The sequence below is a fragment of the Elephas maximus genome, chromosome 1 (assembly GCF_024166365.1).
Source record: "Elephas maximus indicus isolate mEleMax1 chromosome 1, mEleMax1 primary haplotype, whole genome shotgun sequence".
Lineage (NCBI taxonomy): Eukaryota > Metazoa > Chordata > Mammalia > Proboscidea > Elephantidae > Elephas > Elephas maximus.
Window position 1 is genome coordinate 220570892 of NC_064819.1, and position 19032 is coordinate 220589923.

General features: G+C 41.8%; 1 protein-coding gene across 1 annotated transcript in view; it reads left to right on the forward strand.

The window, feature by feature from the left end:
- Nucleotides 1–9201: 9201 nt before the first annotated feature.
- Nucleotides 9202–19032, forward strand: part of TAB2 (TGF-beta activated kinase 1 (MAP3K7) binding protein 2) — an 85474-nt gene continuing 75643 nt past the window's right edge. The window contains exon 1 of the mRNA XM_049904894.1: nucleotides 9202–9584. The gene's annotated coding sequence lies outside the window, so the exon portion shown is untranslated. The remainder of the gene's footprint in view (nucleotides 9585–19032) is intronic.

The window sequence follows — 19032 nt, forward strand, 5'->3', positions numbered from 1 at the left end:
GGCAGTTCTACTCTGTCCTCTAGGGTCACTATGAGTTGGAATTGACTCGATGACAGTAGTTTGGTTTGTTGATATTAATGATATTGCTCAATAATTTTGGCATTCTGTTGGGTCACTTTTCTTTGGGATGGGGGCAAATATGGATCTCTTCAGTCAGTTGGCTACGTAGCTGTCTTCCAGATTTCTTGGCACAGTGAGCGCTTCCAGCGTTGTATCTATTTTGTTGAAACATCTCAGTTGGTATTCCATCAATTCCTGGAGCCTTGTTTCTCACCAATGCCTTCAGTACAGCTTGGATTTCTTCCTTCAATACCATCGGTTCTTGATCATATGCTACCTCCCGAAATAGTTGAATGTCGACCAATTGTTTTTGGTACAGTGAGTCTGTATCTCTTCCGTCTTCTTTTTTTTTATAATTTTTATTGTGCTTTAAGTGAAAGTTTACAAATCAAGTCAGTTTCTCACATAAAAACTTGAATATGCCTTGCTACATACTCCCAATTACTCTTCCCCGCTGAGACAGCCCACTCCCTCCGTCCACTCTCTCTTTTTGTGTCCATTTTGCCAGCCTCTAAGCCCCTCTACCCTCCCATCTCCCCTCCAGGCAGGAGGTGCCAACATAGTCTCAAGTGTCCACCTGATCCAAGTAGCTCACTCCTTACCAGCATCCCTCTACTACCCATTGTCCAGTCCAATCCGTGTCTGACTAGTTGGCTTCTGGAATGGTTCCTGCCCTGGGCCAATAGAAGGTCTGGGGGCCATGACCACTGGGGTCTTTCTAGTCTCAGTTAGACCATTAAGTCTGGTCTTTTTATGGGAATTTGGGGTCTGCATCCCACTGTTCCTCTGTTGTGGTCGGGCACCATCTAGATCTTCTGCCTCTTATCCTCCTGCAGAACTGTCCAGTGGGACAGTGACCCTACACTGCCAACTGCAGGAAATTGAGGTGGTCCTGAGCAGCTGCTTCCTGAAGACTCGCCACTGGATCCTGACAGGGTGCCCTAATGTCAGCAAGATGGAGCAGGGCCATTGTGGCCAGGCCTTCCTGGTAACAAAGAAAGAGGACACTTGCGGACTCCACCTCTCTGTAAGTAAGCTGGGAGGGGCTGTCTGATAGGAAGGGGGTTGTGTGTGTATCAGAGGGGTTTGGGAGGGAGTGACTTTCTTTCCACCTGACTGAGGAATTCTCTAGAGTGGAGTCAAGTTTTAGCCATCAGACCAAACTTTTTCCTATAGCTCCAATACACAGTTGTCCTCCACCAGACAGGGAACACCTTATAGGTGGCACTATGTTTGATGGATTGGGATAGTGGTTTCCAAACTGTCGTCAGTCATGGAACACTTTAAAATAACAACAACCACAACCACAATCAATATTTAGTCATATCTTACCATATGCTAGCATGATGCGGGCCAAATCCTTTTTTACATGCATTATCTCATTAAATCTTCACAATAATCCCGTGAGGTTCCTATTTTACAGATGAGAAACTTGAGGCTCAGAGAAGTTGTGAGATTTTCCCAGGTCACACAGCTAATTATTAACAGAGCTCTCCCTGGGTGGTACATACCCATTTGTGTTGGCAGTTTAAACCCACCCAGAGGCGCCTCGGAAGACAAGCCTGGCGGTCTGCTTCCGAAAGGTTACAGGCTTGAAAACCTTATGGAATGCACACACTGGTTTCCCATGAGTCGGAATCGACTTGAGGGCAATTGATTTTTTTTTTTTTTTTTTGATGTGGATGGTTTGTGATTCTAATGCTCACTGATGCTACCCCCTCTTCTTTGGAAGGGATCTTATATAAAAACTGAATACAGTAAAAGCAAATATAGAAAAGCAAAGCAGCTCTGACTGAGTTGGGGAGAAGGAAGAGTGCCCTGCAAGGCCAGCTTCCACCAAAACCAAGGTCAGGTCTCATGTTCCTTCAGGGAGGCTCTGGGGCTCCCCAGCCTCAGTTTGAAAACTAGAGGTTGTACTGAAGAGGTGATTTAGTTCCTCCTGGCTGTCTGACATTATCTCTAGTCCTGCCACCCAGGGATTCACAGGCCTCTCCCGTGGGTTATAGAACTGAGTCAACACTTTCCACATGTGGCTAAGGCCACAGCTATACCACTAGAACTCTCTACCAGTATTCTTTTTTTTTTTTAATAATTTTTATTGTGCTTTAAGTGAAAGTTTACAAATCAAGTCAGTCTCTCACACACAAACCCATATACACCTTGCTACACACTCCCAATTACTCTCCCCCTAATGAGACAGCCTGCTCTCTCCCTCCACTCTCTCTTTTCGTGTCCATTTTGCCAGCTTCTAAACCCCTGCACCCTCTCATCTCCCCTCCAGGCAGGAGATGCCAACATAGTCTCAAGTGTCCACCTGATCCAAGAAGCTCACTCCTCACCAGCATCCCTCTCCAACCCATTGTCCAGTCCAATCCATGTCTGAAGAGTTGGCTTTGGGAATGGTTCCTGTCCTGGGCCAACAGAACGTCTGGGGGCCATGACCACCAGGATCCTTCCAGTCACAGTCAGACCATTAAGTCTGGTCTTATGAGAATTTAGAGTCTGCATCCCACTGCTCTCCTGCTCCCTCAGGGGTTCTCTGTGTGTTTCCTGTCAGGGCAGTCATCGGTTGTAGCTGGGCACTATCTAGTTCTTCTAGTCTCAGGATGATGTAGTTGCTGGTTCATGTGGCCCTTTCTGTCTCTTGGGCTCATAATTACCTTGTGTCCTTAGTGTTCTTCATTCTCCTTTGATCCAGGTGGCTTGAGACCAATTGATGCATCTTAGATGGCTGCTTGCTAGCATTTAAGACCCCAGACGCCACTCTTCAAAGTGGGATGCAGAATGTTTTGTTAATAGATTTTATTATGCCAACTGACTTAGATGTTCCCTGAAACCATGGTCCCCAGACCCTTGCCCCTGCTACACTGGCCTTCGAAGCATTCAGTTTATTCAGGAAACTTCTTTGCTTTTGGTTTAGTCCAAGTGTGCTGACCTCCCCTGTATTGTGTGCTCTTTCCCTTCACTTAAAGTAGTTCTTATCTACTATCTAAATTAGTGGTTAGATGCCACAAAGTAGGTACTGGGTATCTAATTAGTGAATACCCCTCTTCCACCCCCCATCCCTCCCGCCTTTCATAACCACAAAAGAATGTTTTCTTCTCAACTTAAACTATTTCTCAAGTTCTTATACTAGTGGTCTTATACAACATTTGTCCTTTTGCAACTAATTTCACTCAGCATAATGTCTTTCAGGTTCCTCCATGTTATGAAATGTTTCACTGATTCCTCACTGTTCTTTATCAATGCGTAGTATTCCATTGTGTGACGATACCATAATTTATTTATCCATTCATCTGTTGATGGGCACCTTGGTTGCTTCCATGTTTTTGCTATTGTAAACAGTGCTGCAGTAAACATGGGTGTGCATGTATCTGTTCGTGTAAAGGCTCTTATTTCTCTAGGATATATTCCAAGGAGTGGGATTGCTGGACCGTATGGTAGTTCCATTTCTAACTTTTTAAGGAAGCGCCAAAGTGATTTCCAAAGTGGTTGTACCATTTTACATTCCCACCAGCAGTGTAGAAGTGTTCCAATCTCTCCACAGCCTCTCCAACATTTATTCTTTTGTGTTTTTTGGATTAATGCTAGCCTTGTTGGAGTGAGATGAAATCTCATTGTAGTTTTGATCTGCATTTCTCTAATGGTTAATGATCATGAACGTTTCCTCATATGTCTGTTAGCTACCTTCCATCTTCTTTTGATGCTTCGTGCTTCGTCCAAAATTTTGCCCATAGAATCCTTCAGTGTTGCAACTCGAGGCTTCAATTTTTTCTTCAGTTTTTCAGCTTGAGAAATGCCAAGCATGTTCTTCACTTTTGGCTTTCTAACTCCATGTCTTTGCACATTTCATTATAATACTTTGTCTTCTCAAGCTACCCTTTGAATTCTTCTCTTCAGCTCTTTCATGTCATCGTTTCTTTCATTTACTTTAACTACTTTATATTCAAAAGCAAGTTTCAGAGTCTCTTCTGACATTCATTTTTGGTCTTTCTTTCCTGCCTTTTTAATGAACTTTTACCTACTTCACGTATGATGTCCTTGAAGTCATTCTACAACTCATCTGGTCTTTGGTAATTAGCGTTCAATGTTTCAGATCTATTCCTGAGAAGGTCTCTAATTTCAGGTGGGACATACTCAAGGTGGTACTTTGGTTCTTATGAACTCATTTTAATTTTCTTCAGCTTCAACTTCAACTTGCATATGAGCATTTGATGGTGTGTTCTGCAGTTGGCCCCTGGCCTTGTTCTGCCTGATGATATTGAGCTTCTCCATTGTCTCTTTCTTCAGATGTAGTGTATTTGATTCCTGTGTATTCCATCTGGTGAGGTCCACTTGCATAGTCATCATTTATGGTGTTGGAAAAAAGGTATTTGCAATGAAGAAGTCGTTGGTCTTGCAGAATTCTTACATGTAACCTCCAGTGTGATTTTGATCACCGAGGCCATATTTTCCAACTACTGATCCTTCTTGTTTCCTACTTTCGAATTCCAATCACCAGTAGTTATCAATGCACCTTGACTGCATTTTTCACCAATTTCAGACTGCAATCATTGGCAAAAATCTTTAATGTCTTCATCTTTGATATTAGTGGCTGGTGAGTAAATTTGAATAATAGTTGTATTAACTGGTATTCCTTTAGGCATATGGACATTATCTTATCACTGACAGCGTTGTACTTCAGGATAGATCTTGAAATGTTCTTTTTGATGACGAATGTGATTCTGTTCCTCTTCAATTGTCACTTCCAGCATTGTAGACCTTGTGATTGATTCAAAACAGCCAATACCAGACCATTTCAGCTCACTAATGCCTAGGATATCTATCTTCAAGCATTCCATTTCATTTTTGACAACTTCCAATTTTCCTAGATTCATACTTTAACAGTTCATGTTTTGATTATTAATGGATGTTTGCAGCTGTTCAGAAGAATTTTGAGTTGTGACACATCAGCATGTGAAGGTCCCAAAAGCTTTACTCCATACAAGTAATTAAGATCCACTCAAATTTGAGGGGAACCCTGGTGGCATAGGAGTTAAGAGCTTAGACGCTAACTAAAAAGTCAGCAGTTCAAATTCACCAGCAGCTCTTTAGAAACCCTATGGGGCAGTTTTCTGTCCTATAGGCTCGCTATGAATTGAAATTCACTCAAAGCCAATGGGGGCTACTTTAAGGAGGCAGCTCTTCCCCAGTTGTATTTTGAGTGACTTCCAACCTGAGGTACTCATCTTCCAGCACTACATCAGACAATATTCTGTTGTTATTCATAAGGTTTTTCACTGGTCACTTTTTTTTAGAAGTAGATCACCAGGTCCTTCTTTCTAGTTTGTCTTAGTCTGGAAGCTCCTCTGAAACCTGCCCATCATGGGTGACCCTGCTAGTATTTGAAATACCTGTGGTGTAGGTTCCAGCATCACAGCAGCATGCAAGCCTTCACAGTACAACAAACTGACAGGCGAGTGGTGGTCTTTACTAATAGAACACTCTATATCGACACCCCGTTATTTCTCATTTGGGCTACTGAAATGTTATCTGGTCTTTCTGACTTCAGACTCATCCACTCTAGTCCATTTCATATACCTGCGGCTTTTTTTTTTTTTTTTTTTTGAGTATACTTCTAAAGAACTATTTCCACTCAATGGCAACTGTTTTTTTTTTTTTCTTTTTAACAGAAATATTTGATCATCCTTTTGTCTAGATTCCAACTCATGGCGACCCTATTGCACAGAGTCGAATTGCCCTACAGAGTTTCCAAGGAGCACCTGGTGGATTTAAATGCCGACACTTTGGTTAGCAGCTGTAGCACTTAACCACTATGCCACCAGGGTTTCTCAAAGACCGTTAGTGACCATAATAGCTCAGAATCCATGGTTTTACACAGCCCCATCCTCCCTTGTGGAACCCCAGTGGCACTGTGGTTAGGCGTTCAGCTGCTAACCAAGACATTGGCAGTTCAAATCTACCACCCACCCATTGGAAACCCTACAGGCAGTTCTTCTCTGTCCTATAGGGTCACTATGAGTCAGAATTGATTAGACAGCAACAGAGTTTTATCCTCCTTCACATACTATGTGTATTAGTCTCCTAAGGCTTTTAGCCTTCTTTACATGCCACGTGTATTTGTCTCCTAAGGCTGCCGTAACAAAGTACCACAAAGTAGGTGGCTCTAAATAACAAAGTTATTGTCTCAGCTCTGGAGGCTAGTAGTTTGAATTCAGGGTATTGGCATAGGCTCTAGGCGAAGATACTTTCTTGACACTTTCAGCTTCTGGTAGCCCCAGGTGTTCCTTGGCATGTAGATACATCTTCACATGGCTTTCTTCTTCTGTCTCTCTTATATAAGGAGTCACTCCATATTGGATCAGGACTCACCCTACCCCATCAGGACCTCAAGTTAACTTTACTGGTAACATCATCAAAGACCCTATTTCCAAACAATGTCACATTCATAGGTATGGGGTTTAGGACTTCATCAGATCTTTTTGCTGGATACAATTCAATCCGTTACGCCACTTGTTACAAATACACAGAAATATGCCTTTCCCTTTCCTGGTTTTTCATGTTTTCTCTGCCTGAAATACTCTTGCTCCACCTCTACCTACCTGCAATCTTCTTGAAACTTTCCCTAGTTCCCCAACTCCCACCCCTGCAAAGTAATCTTAATCTCTCCTTCCCCTCAGCTTCTATGGTATCTATTATGATCTACCTTTATTGATATTATTTATATAGTACAGTACCTTGTGCTATTACCACTGTTGACTAGAACTTTCTGTGACACTGGAAATATTCTACTTCTGCTGTCGTCTACAGTAGCCACTAGCCCCATGAGGTTATTGAACACTCGAAACGTGACTACTGCAACTGAGAAACTGAATTTTTTATTTTATTTAATTAATTGAAATAGAGGTAGCTACTGGCCACTGTACTGTACAAGAGAGTACTAGACTAAAAGACTCTTGAATATAGTACAATGATATCTTATTTCTATTCAGGAAATTTAACATTAATACAATTCTTTTATCTCATATACAGTTCATATCCCAATTTCATCAATTTCCACGTTTTTTTTTTTTTCCAGTAAAGGATCCAGTTTAGGGTCACATTTTGCATTGTCATGTCTCTCTTTAGTTTCCTTTAATCTACGGTCTTTGTCTTTTGTGACATTGACAGTTTTTTAAGAATACAGGCCAGTTATTTCATAAAATTTTCCTCTATTTGGGTTTGTCTGATGCCTCACGATTAAATCCAAGTTAATGCTCTTCAATATTGGTGCATACATTTTCTGTTACATACATTTTCTCTGCCACTCACTGTTTCTTACACTTCATCTTTGACACCTATTATAGTCACACATTTAAAAAAACACATTTATATTAAAATCTGTACATACACATTTCATAAATTTCTAAAAGAAAGTATTTTTGTATAAAATACATAATTGTACCATTTCAAAAGCAGTTATTGGTTCTGTGATTTATAGGAGTTTCAAAGACAAGTGCAATTTACTTAATGGATTCAATTTGTTATCTAAAATCATTTCATCAATTGTTTATCATTATGGGCATAATGCCTCAGAGAAGACTACTGTAAAGCTTCAAGGTTCAGTGATGTATTACCAATGAATAAATTAGAACTATAAGGTGTTTCCATTTTTTATATCCTAATTTACTTTTCTTAATGAGTCAATGGAGATGAAATATTTAAATTACGAAAATGTAAATCTAAGCATTTTTGGAAGTGGTACAGTGTTTCAATTGCTTTTTCCCATGACTTCCGGTGTTTTTAAAGGATGAGGGAAAAGTATCTTAAGCTGTAGAAAAGAACGCTGTACTTAAAAGACGCTTTAAAAAAATTTTTTAAAAAGCACTCACTATATGAGTTCTCATGCTGGAAATGGAAGAATAAAAATAGTCCTTCAGGATTTTTCTGGGGAGTAAGTAAGAATTGTTTCAAGGAAGAAATTGGCAGGGATATGGACATTTTGGACAGGGACAGAAGAATGCCGTAGTGTTTTGGATACCACGAAACTGCTAGAGTTTTTAAATAAATATTTTATATCGTGAGAAATGTCTGTCTGTTAACCTTTTTTTCCTAGGGGGAAATTAAACCAGTATTTCTTCAAGGAGATAGAAACTTGAACTCTTCGCTTCTCCCCCTAAAGTCAGTGTCTTTGGCTCTGCTTCTAGGACTTCTAGGAACCTGCAATTAAAACCGAAACAACAAAGCTCTGGCAACACTTCTTTTTTTTTTTTTTTTTCCGAGAGCCCCAGAAAACAAATCGCTCCACGGTTTCTTCAAGTCTCGAAGCTGCGAGAGCTGAGGCTTCCTGGTCGTCTCATGCACACTCGGACGACTGCGGCGTCCGGCGCGGGTCACCCCGTGCGCCGGCTGCCTCGCGCGGCCCCGCTCCAAGGGGGTGTGTCCCCCGCTGCCGCCCGGCCCCAGCCGCGGGCCCACCTGCTCCCCTCGGTAGTCCTGGCCGGGCCCCGGCGCTGGGCTGTCGCTGCGCCGCGGGGTCGGGCCCGCCCCCCGCCCCGGGTCCGCGGCCCCTACCCCGTGCGTCCCTGCCGACCACCCCGCGGCCGCCGCCACCCGCTTCCGGATGGGACGAGCCCCTCCGTGACGTGCGCCTGAGAGGAGAGCTGGAATTCCTTTCTTTTTTCAGCGCAAAAGAATGTCGGTCCCTCCGGGGGCAAAAACCTGCACCCAGCCCGCTCAGCCCCAGGGTAGGTGCACGAGATAAGACAGTAGGACCTCGGCCCTTTCCGCCCCGGCCGTCGGCGCGGCGCCCCCTCCGCATGGCCCCGACGGCGCCCGCGCCCGTCTCCGGCCGCGGGGCAGCTTTCTCCCTGCAGCCTCCGCCAGCCGGGCGTGGAGTCTGGGCAAGCGCCGGGGGAGGGGTGCAGGGCGGAGAAAGCGCATCCCCGCGCCCCGCCGCCGCGCCGCTCCCCTGCCGCCCGGCTGGGGGAGGCCTCGTCACAGCCGCCGCCTCAGCAGCGGCCGCAGATCTCGCGGTGTTTGCTGGCTGCCGCGCCGCCATATTGTGTGACAGTATTTTGGTTCGGACTGGGCTGGCGGAGCCGCGGCGCAAGCGAGCAAGAGCTGGGGGGGTGGGGGGAGGGCAGGCGAGCGCGAGGGGGGTGGGGGCAGAGGCAGGGAGCCGAGGATCGGGGAGCGGCGACGCCACCCAGCCATCGTTTTTGATCTGCTGCAGCCGCCGGCGGGGCGACCCAGCCCGGCCCCCTCCCCTCCCCCTCAGCCACGAGCGGCGGCGGCGGCGGCGGCGGCGGCAGCGGCAGCAGCCGGAGAGAGTTGGCGGCGGCGGCCGATCGGAGGGGGCTGAGCGGGGAGGGAGGGAGGGCTGAGGTGTCCCCCCTGCCGGGTGGAATCGGAGGCGGCGGCGGCGCTGGCGGCGGCCGTGGTGGCGGAGGCGGCAGCGGCGACGGTGGAGACGGCTGCCCTAGTGGGAGAGGCGGCGGCGGCGGCGGCCGAGGAGGAGGAGGGGGAAGCGGCGGCGGCGAAGGGTAAGCGGACAGCGCTGCCGGGCCTCGGCGGGCTCCCCAGACCCGGCTCTCCCTGCGGCTCCCCGCACCCCTCCTTCGTCTGGAAGGGGCTCTGCAGACTCGCGAGGCCCTTGCGGGGCGTCCGCTCCTTCCTCTCACTCTACCTCCCTCCGCCTCTTTCCTTCCCCCAGTGGCGAGGCAGAGAGGGGGGCCCCCAGGTCCTCAAAACCGGGTGGGGGTGGGGAGCATCGGGTCGGGCCTGGGCTCCGGGGAGTGAGTGTGGAGGGGGAGGGGGAGATTCATTGGAGGCGAGTGCCGGCAGAGCCCCGGGTGGGGGAGGGTGCCAGGGGTGGAGTGGGCCCCTGCCTGCACCCATGCCCCTGACCCGCCCCTTAGGCATGTGTGATCTGGGGGTGGAGGGAGGGAAACTGCGTTTTGGGAACCGAGGTCCGGATAGAGAGGCCTCGGGGGCGGGAGTGTTGGGGGGCGACACAGAAGGGGGTTACGTGTGGGTTGGGTGGAGAACATCGTTCCCTTTCCAATCTTGGCTTTCCGAAGCCTTCTTTGAAGTGGGGAGCGACCCCAACTATGAATATGTGGCCCCAAGATTTCAAAGGATAATTCTAGTTTTCTGACCGGTGAACCTCAAACCCGAAGATTATGGTTGAGGCAGGGAGGCTGAAGGGTCTCTTGGTGTTGCTGAACAGGTGACAGGTGGATCTTTCTGTTGCTGACGCTGTGGGATTGTGCAGGCAGAGTCGTATACCAAAGTGTCAGAGACCGTGCGAGTTTGTATTTATGTGTTGGGCCATGTTTCAGGCCATATATAGTGTATTTGAGATGTTAGGTTTCCATTCTTGAGGTCAGCTTAATTGTTGGGGAGAAATTCTTCAAATGTTTCTGATAAGAGGGGTTTCCAGGAGAGGGGAGGGAATTTGCAGCCTCACAGGGGTTTTTCAGTAGTTCATGAAATTTAGGTCTCCAGTGCGAAGGCTCTTTTCCTTGCCTTTATTCATTGGAAAGTTCTTGAACACTAAGGTCGTATTCAAGGCAACAGGAAGGCAATACAATTTTGCATCCATTTTGTCTGTTTTAGGTAAGTTGTAAAGTGTGAAATTTTAGGGTCAGGTCGATTCACGTCTTACAAAAGGAGTTAGTTTCTCCTTTAGCTCACTCAAAAGAGTATGTTGCTCATTTTGCAATTTTAGATTTTGGCTGGGAATTTTGGTGGGTATGGAATAGAATTTTTGCTTTCAGTTTTTACACTACTACTTGCCACTCTTTTTGTACAGTAGCAGAGTATTGATCCCTTTTTAAAAATAACCTTTAAATTCTTTGTAACAATGAAATCCTGATGATTTAATCCTTGACAGTTTGAAATTTTAAATTTTGAAACCATTGCATTTTCTAATAAAGGAAGACTTACTTTTCATCTTAGTGTATGGTGTAGGCTGAGCACTTTAATTAGAGAAGCTGTGGAAAGAACTGTCAAGTACATGAGCTACAGGCTAGGTTAGGACCAAGTTAGTTTAAAAAGACTCCTGTTGTCTTTAAAAAATGGGTATAGAATGAATATGTTGAATGATGGTACTATCAGTGTATTAACAGGAAAATAGAAAATTCCACTTTCCCCCTCCCCTTAAATCTAATCAGTTCCTAATAAAAGGTGCTTACATTTTAAATCTTTAAAGAATCGAACTGAAAGTTGAATGTGTTGATTAGTAAGTCACCCACTGGATATATTCCATTATTTCATTTTTGTTTTGGGTGCGTGGAATAAATTTTCTTGAGTTTAAAAGTATTCCCAAAAGAACACTGGCGAAAGACAGCCGTGGAGAGTGTTTTGAACTGTCTCATAAGTAGAACCTGTGCTTTTGTACCTAATTACGAAGTGGGTAAGTGATGGGAATGTCATCTGATGCAGGTTTTCTGAAAAATAAATTTTAACTTAAATCAATCCCATTTGGTTGAAGTAGCACCTATATTTGGTCCTCTCTTTAGTGGAAAGAAGTGTTGCCTTCAGCTTAGGGTATTATAAGATTTATATGCAGTGATTACATCTAATGAAATGAGTGGGTTTTTAAAACTGCACAGTTAAATAGGCACCGCTCAGATCCCCAGCTGTGTGTTGAGCATTGCTTCTTCAGTGTCAGTAACACAGTGCGCCCTGGTAAATGTCTCAACACGATGAGTCTTATGTCTTGACAGACACTGTGTTACTGACACTTATTCTACTTCTGAAGAGTTGCAGTTCTGAAAAGAAAATTCTTACCTTAAGTTAGTATTTAGAATGAAATGTATGTATGTATTTATGAACGTACTACGTTTGAGGAATTGGTAGATATTTTACTCTACGTATATGCCCCAAGCCTTTGAGGAATGACTCGATTTTCTACAGCAGCATTTTTTTGTTACATAAACAGATCAAGACTAAAAGCTTATATTTTGTTTTGATCATTAACATGCTTTAGAAGGAAATTTTTGCCTTGTTATAGAGGCTTTGAAAAAAAGTTCTTGATAATCTTTACAATATATAAAGTTCACAAATTCAGTTACAGCTCCACCTGGCCAGGTTCCCGTGCCCGAAAGGAGAACAGTAGTAGCACCTAGCCTTTGTTTCACTTATGTCGTCTTTATTTGACCAGCTAATATCAAGACTTTCTAAAATAGAAGGATTATGAGATAATAACAGAGGCAAGTGTGAAGATTAGGGACAAAACAGTAATGAGAAGAGGTGATGGGGGTAAGAAGCTGATAGAGGATGAAATGCACCATTTTAGGCAGTTAGGAATATGGAGATGTGGTTAGTGGTGGCTGCCAAGCGCAGGAAAATGATCATATTATAAACTGTACCGAGGGATTTGCTCTGAATCTTGATAGGCTCTGACAGTCTCTATATGTCATCTTTTTAAAAACTCTTTGTATTAAGATGGTAAGGATTTGGAGACTAAAATTATATGGAATTTCAGTTTACGTATATTCAGATTTATTTGTCTCTGGCTCTTATTTCCAATATACTTAACAATATTTTGACTTTTTTTTTTTTTTAATTAATCATTCTGATCCTAAAAAATGAAGGACACTTGTTTACTCAGAAAGCTAAAAAGCTGAGTGAGTACTCTTAGGGGTTTCCAGGTACTGTACTTTTTGCATTCTTTTGAGCTAATCACTGAAGTTGACTGATCTCAATAACCAAATAGCTAGAGATTAAGAATGGCTGTCGGTTTCTCTGTTTTTTAAGTATCCCATCTCTCAAAACAGCACGCTTAGTAAGTAGTACTTTACTTACTTTTAGCCTTCCAGCAAAAAGGTGCCAAGGCACAATTACAGTCACCAAGCTCCTGCACTGAAGTTAGACATTTTGCTTAGACTTTTAACCTGGATTTTTTTTGACTCATTTTACAGAATATGCTTAGTTTCTAATTTTCTAATCCTTAGAAAAAGAAAGAGCTACTGTTAAAAGAAGCACAGTGAGAAGTGTCAACTTAGAAGTTGATGTTTCAAAAAGAGACCCAAGTCAGAATTGCCTCAAAGTAAAACTGTGGCTTTTAATATTAATAAAAGGATCTGTATAAAAATTGACTAAAGTTTTGGCATTAACAGTACATTCGCTCAAAATTTAATTTTTGTAGACCCCTTCTTTCTGAGGAAACCCTGGTGTCATAATGGTTAAGAGTTACGGCTGCTAACCAAAAGGTTGGCAGTTCACATCTACCAGGCGCTCCTTGGAAACCCTATGGGGCAGTTCTGTTCTGTCCTTTATGGTCGTTATGAGTCGATATGGGTCGGAATCGACTCGACAGCAGCGGGTTTGGTTTTTTTTTCGTTTCTTATTCCCGATGATGCTAGGCAGAATATGACTATTTTTGACTTGCCTTTTACATCTTAAGTGTAAAACTTTAATAAGAAATTCTATTACATTTCTAATCATCTATTCCAGTTCAGAATTTGGTATCAAGGGAGTGTTACCCTGCCCAGTCAAGAAAAGAGAAAGGAACTAGTGTTTACTGAATGCCTACTGTGTTCTAAGCTTTTCATCAATATTAATTTCACTGAGTAGTTACTATGTGCCAGACATTCCTTGAGATGCTGGCGATACAGCAGTGAATAACATAGACAAGAATTTCTGTCCTCATATAGTTTATATCCTAGTGAGGGAAGACGTAAGAAATTAGTAAAATGTAGTGTGTGGGGGGGTGGGGGAAGTACCTGGAATGGGGAATGGACATTACATGCTTGATCTTTTGAAAACTGCATAATGGGTGTTATCCTTGGTTTCAAAAAGCAAAAACTGTCCTGTACATAAAACTGTCTTTGGTTAAGAATATACTTCATAATTCTTGGGAACTCGAATATGTTTGTACTCCCATCCATTGCTGTTGAGTCAGTTCCGATTACATAGGGCTGTACTCTTTATGAAAGCAGACTGCCACATTTTTCTACCATGGAGTGGCAGGTGGGTTCAAACCGTTGACCTTTTGATTACCAGGCGAGCACTTAACCACTGAAACACCAGGGCTTCTTATGTTTGTACTTAGAAACTGGAATTTCAATTAACAGATTTCCTATTGTTAGTACTTAAGAAAGCTGCTTTCTCAGTAGATTTTGGAGTCAGCTACCCTGGCTTTGAATCCTGGTTGCCACTTACTAACTTTGTGATTTGGAACCAATTACGTTGCTGCTATGAGTTTGTTTTTTTCTCTGTAAAATGAGGATTAATATAAGGTTGTTGTGTTTAAGCTATACCTGTAATGTAAATTATCTGATACATAGTGGAGGTCTGTAAATTGTAACCTTTTTGTTTGTTTATTGCCACTCTGGAGTTCTATAAAATAAACACAGCTGAAGCTGGTGACCCTTCCAAGAAGTTGTTGTAGCATTGTATGGTACATTGTTTAATATACAGTTCATTTGAACAACTAAAGTAGTCTTGTCTAATAGCAGAAGAGTAATTAAAACACAATTGTGAATTAAATCACTAGGACCTTCTCAAGAGTCCATACGCGTTATCTGTCTAGTCAGTGTAATGTCAGAAGTAAATCTACAGTCTTCCTTTTTCTAGAGACAGAACATGTGGTGTCTTGTCTGATAGTTTGATGGTCTGGACCTCAGATTTTTGACAAACTGTTGTTGTTAGGTGCTGTCTAGTTGATTTCAACTCAAAGTTAGTCGATTTCAACTCAAAGTTAGTCAATTTCAACTCAAAACAACCCTGTGCGATGGAGTAGAACTGCCCCCACAGGGTTTTCTAGGCTCTAATCTTTTTTTTTTTAATCTTTACTGGAGGGGATCCCCAGGTCTTTCTCCCATGGAGCCAGTGAGTGGGGTTGAACCACCAACCTTTTGATTAGCAGGCAAACGTTTAACCATTGTGTCACCCAAAAAGACAAAATCAAACCCATTGCCATCGAGTTGATTCCAACTCATAGTGACCATATAGGACAGAGTAGAACTGCCCCATAGAGTTTCCAAGGAGCAGCTGGTGGATTGAAACTGCTGACGTTTTGGTTAGAAGCCAGACTCTTAACCACTGTACCACCAGAGCTCCATTGTGCCACCAGGACTCCAATATTGTGTTATTTTCAACCAACGTTGTTTAAGTTTCCAATCCATGTAAAACATTTAGAACAGTGCCTGGCACATAGTAAATATTCAATAAATGATCATTTTGCCATTATTTATTATTCCTTTATTGGGTGAAGAGGGATAATTCAAAGAATTTACAAAGATTAAGGGACTCTATAATAAAGGTGAAAGAAAACAATGCAAACTGAGTGAATTTTCTGAAGGAAGAGTTGAATGGCTATTGAAATTGCAACACTTGTTTTTCATTTGTAGACTGGGGGATCACCAAACTGAGCTTCTCAAGAACAGACCATGACTTATTTTCCTTACAGCCATTTCTTCACAGTGCCTGGCTTGTAGTTAGCAGTTAGCAGCTCAAGAAAGATTGCATGTTAAATGCTGAAAGGTTCTTAGTGTGTTACAAACCTTTTTGGTATTAAGCACCTCCTGAGTCTGAAAGGAGACTACATTGGACTGAAGTCTTTGAATCTCTAACTCTAAGCAGCCTAGGATGTCATGCAGTTTTCTGAATGCCATTTTTGAAACCAGCCAAAAATTTGAAAAAACACCCTAGAAATTGAAAGGAAGAAACCAGTTATTCACAGCCAGATTAGTGCTTATTAACCTATTCTATTAAGTTGTAGATAGCAAAGTAAAAAGTGATACAGCAGTTTTTAAAAGCAAGAGCAGAAAAAAATAATTCTGTGCATAATTATATGCTCTTAAGTAACTGTTACAGGACAAGTTTATCTTATCTCTTTAAGACAACTTCAGTGAAACAGTAGATTTGTACTGGTTTTATGAATTGAACGGCTCCTTTACTTAGATTTCAGGGACCTGGAGGGGGGTTACTGGTATTTTCACAGAAAAGAAACCCACCCACGCCTTAACAGTAACTGTTCTTCAGTTGTTCAAATCTTGACTTTTTCCTGTTCTGTGGCAAGTTATGCTCTGCCTAAAGAGTAATAATTCTGGTTTTCCTAGAGTTGCTAAGACTTCTGCCTAGTTCTAAGACCTTTAGTTGTTTACCCAAAATATTTCTTGAATTTTTAAAAAATTCCCCACAAAGATGTATAGAAACAAATTTCCTTGCTTTATATTCAGATTTATTATGGCACAATACTGTTTTGGAAATGAGATAGAAATATGTACAATTGAATACTTTGATACTCTTGTGGTGTTTTGCTTGTCTGCTTATTTTGAACAATAACAAAAATCTACCACTGAAAAGGAACATTACTACAAGGTGTCAGTTTGAGTGACTACAGAAAGGAAGTCTGATTTATCCACAAACAGGTACAACACATGACGGCAGTATAAGAATTTGTAGTATTTTAATTGCCTTGTTAAAGAAAATGGCATTCTTGTTTTCACTTACGAAAAACAGAACGGGCCTAGTACCAGTACTTCAGATTTCAAGTCACGGAAGCCAAATAATAAAGCAGAGGTTGGAAAGGTTCTGCAGAAAGAGAGAAGGCAAGAGTAAAGACATGTGAAACTTAGCAGAGATTTTGGTGGAAATAAGTGAACGCTGATTGTTAAGAATACAGTTACTCAGAAGAATTAATCTATGAAAGTATACTTATTGATTAGTAAATCTACTTACTCTTTCCTTTATTAACAGTACGTTCATCTGAATTACTAAATACTGTTGTTTTTTAGTTTTAACCTAAAGTTTTCCTCTGGCATTTATAGTCAAGAAAATTTCTTTTGTTTTCTAGTGCTAGCAAAATTGATCATATTGCAAGCTTTGCCAGCCAGTCAGGCCAAAGATATTGCTTGTTTCATTAGTGCAGTACCAGTGCTAATTCAGTGGAATGACTTTCCATTTGCCATCAATGAGAGAAAAATATTTGCCAATGCAAATGAAAACTTGAAATCAGTAGCCTGACCTTGCAAAACATGGTCTCACACCAGGCAAGTTTTTTTTTGTCAGAGAAATCAACAAAAGTAGTAATTCTGATAAGAACTGGGAAAATAGTAGTTGAAGGAAGTTTACCTGGTTTTAATTCCCTCAAATTACTTTTGATTTTGCGGGATCCTCCTTGTTAACTTATAGTTGCCCTCACCCTTTAAACAAATACCTTAATTTTACCATGTTGGGAGTCAGTGAGGTGTCATAAGAAAAGGCCTGCGTTTTAAAGTCAGATGAGCCAAGTTCAAATTTAAGCTCTATTGCTAACTGTAGCTTTGTGGTCTTAGGCTAATCATTTAAACCCTTTGAGCCTGGAGCTTTTCTTCAAAAAAAAAAAAAAAAAAAAATGCATGTAGTAATACCTACCTTGCATGGTATTCAGTCTCTATGCCGAACACATAATCCTTGAAACTGGACTGTATGAAGAAGAACACGGCATCAGGTTTGGAGGAAGACTCATTCACAACCTGTAATACGTAGATGACACAATCTTGTGTGCTGAAAATGAAGACGACTTGAAGCACTTACTGATGAAGATCGAAGATTATAGCCTTCACTGTGAATTACACCTGAACGTGAAGAAAATGAAAATCCTCACGACTGGACCGATAAATAACATCATGGTAAATGGAAAAAAAGTTGAAATCAACAGTTTCATTCTACTTTGATCAACAAGCAGTGTCCATGGAGGCAACAATCAAGAAATCAACATACTGCATTGGGCAAATCTGCTGCAAAAAAACCTCATTAAAGTGTTGAAAAGCAAAAATGTCACTTTGGTGATTAAGCTGCAGCCCACCCAAGCCATAGTCTTTTCAGTTGCATCATATGCATGGGAAAGCTGGACAATGAAAAAGGAAGACAGAAAAATTGATGAATTCACATTGTGGTGTTGGCAGAAAACCAAAAAAAAACAAACCCACTGCCGTCGAGTTGATTTTGACTCATAGCGACCCTATAATTTAGTTCATTTGTAGGAAAAACATTAGCAAATTGGAAAGGATCAGATTTTTAATCATCTCAAATATAGAGTTAAATTTGAATACCATAAAACTTGTGGCACTTTATGTAAAATGATCCTTGTTCTTTTTCTGTTTTAAATTACTAACTAGCATTTTTTCCATTATTTTGATAATACTCTGTTCTATGTCCATGTTCTACATTCAGAAGGGAAATGGTGCTCTTTCCCTGTGTTTACCACTTGATTAACTGAGTGTCTTTTGTGTGTAGTACATGTTTTATGTGTGTGTGTTTGTTTCTGGGATTGCCTTTTGCTTTGATTTTTCTAAAAGGTTTTTGTCTTAATCCATTGAGTGCAACTGATATGATTGTTGTAGGATATATTGCTCTACTAAGTAGTATCAAAGAGCCTGAGTGGTGCAGGCTCTTTGTGACTGGCTGCTAATCCAAAGGTTGGCGCTTAGAACCCACCCAGCACCTTTGTGGAAGATAGGCCTGGCAAACTGCTTCTGTAAAGAGTATAACCAAGAACACTCTATGGATCAGGGGTGCCGACTCCACAGAACCAACAACAGCAACAACAATTAGCTTTAAATGCTATTTGTATAAATGATCATATTTTAACAAATTAATAATACAGTTTGTAGTTATTGATCACTCAGTAAATTCCAGAACTCTTCTTGGTATTGTAGTAATACGAATAACTTATTACTGAAATATGAAGGCACTTTGTGTAATTGAAACAGTAAAAAGAAAAAAAAATTCTGCCATCGTTTTGTTAAGTGTGTTTTAGAATATTTTGTGGCGTATATGTGAAATCTCTAATCTTAGAGATAATAAATACTTCAGTCTTATACACATGCAGTTTTTATGCAGTTGGTGAAATAAAGCCAGATGTCAAATAGGGATGGAGACCCAGCTATTAATCATCAGATATATGACATGTTATTATTGCAGAAAGAATTGTGATGTACATTTTGGTTTTTTTCAGTCTTGTTTTTATAGCTGGGTAGTATTGCTGTTAGCAAA